Here is a 1,755-nt window from a genome sequence, read left to right on the forward strand (position 1 = left end):
TCATGTTAAGATAGACTAAGGCAACTCTATTTCAGTCATTCAGAGAGCAGACATTAGAGTTAAATCATTTTTCTTCATTCTTGTACAGTCGATAGGGGGTTAGCAAATAATATCCTGAAATAAATTCAGAAAAATTTAGGATTTTTTTTTTTAGTTAAGTTGCATCAAATAAGTAATCTCTCATAAACTGGAACCTTCCATAACTCACCCTTGACTCTTAGGGTTTATAGTCAAAGAGTTGGAGAGAGCTACTTCACATCAAACTGTGTTCCATGTCTCTTGGTTTTCTAATTATGCTGACTTTTGAATCTAATACTTTCTTCCCTTAGGCAACCCTCCCTCACCTCCCCTCAGGCCTCAATGTCCTGAGGCTCTGGTCTCCTATCAAAGCCATCTTATCAAAAGCTAGTCTTTAGAAAGGAAAGGAGTAAATTCAACAATGCAGCTAATAAATATGTGTGATCTTCCTCAGTTCAATTTGAATTTTAATAAAAATCACAAAGTCCCATTAAAAACATCTCCAAAGCAATTTGTCAGACAAAATCACTCTAAGGAGTCAAAATTTTATTTCAAGCCTGCTGCCAAGAAAATGTTCCCTGAGAAAACAACTGAATGATGCATCTCCTGGTAGAGATGTTTAACAGGAAAGCAAAGAATATAAACTCATAGATTAGATGAGAGAATATAGTCTAAGTTCATAAGACTCTTTGAGGAACTAAAGGGCACAGGTTATTAGGTTTCTCTCAGGGCTGAGAGACAAGGGGTGGGGGTTCCCAGAAGTGGTTCTTCAACTCATGAACATTTATCAAGTATAATTCGGATTTTTTTCTCGGAAGGAATAGCTCATTGCATTAGATCATAAACTTCTGCCCAGCTCAGTACTAGGACTATTTTTTTTCCTCATATTTTAACCTAGATTTTTTTTTGTAGCTTTCTTTAACTCTTTTTCAGACGTTAAGAAATGTCCAATTCAAGTAAAGAAAACCCTATTTTTTAAAAAAAACGTGGAAACCTGTAACTGCAATTACAACGTCAGCCTTTGCCTATGTGAATTTAATAAGCCAGGCTTCACACTTTCATTTTTAACTATGGGAAAAGGACCCATGGCTAGCTTGTGACTGATACAACATCAAGCAGGAAGTTAGGAGCAGAGATGAGTAAAATTTCTCTTAGGAAAATTAACTTGTACAATCAAGGATCATGACCTAAGCCAAAGGCAGATGCACAACCAACTGAGCCACTCAGGGGCCCCTATTCCATGAGTTTTAAGAGTTAGTTGATGTGGGATGTCTGGGTGGCTCAGCGGTAGAACACCTGCCTTTGGCTCAGGGCCTGATCCTGGAGTCCCAGGATTGAGTCCCACATCGGGCTTCCTGCATGGAGCCTGCTTCTCCCTCTGCCTGTGTCTCTGCCTCTCTCTCTCTCTCTCTGTGTGTGTCTCTCATGAATAAATAAATAAAATCATTAAAGAAAAAAAGAGTTAGTTGATGTGATACAAAACTCCATAGTAAAAAGATTGTCTTCAGAGATTTAACAGATGGACATGTGAAACAGAATGACATTTTCTAATACAAAATGAGTTTCAAGCAGAGAAGGAAAAATGTAGGTTGGAATCAAAAAAGTTCACTGGTACATTGTACAATCTCATCTTGACATTTTACTGAGCTTCTCTCTACTCCGAACCCCATCCAACCTTCACTGGGTATCAAACTTTAATATGAAGCTCTTCTCCTTTTTCCTTTTTCCACAAAAAAT

The sequence above is a fragment of the Nyctereutes procyonoides genome, unplaced genomic scaffold (genome assembly GCF_905146905.1).
Source record: "Nyctereutes procyonoides isolate TBG_1078 unplaced genomic scaffold, NYPRO_anot_genome, whole genome shotgun sequence".
Lineage (NCBI taxonomy): Eukaryota > Metazoa > Chordata > Mammalia > Carnivora > Canidae > Nyctereutes > Nyctereutes procyonoides.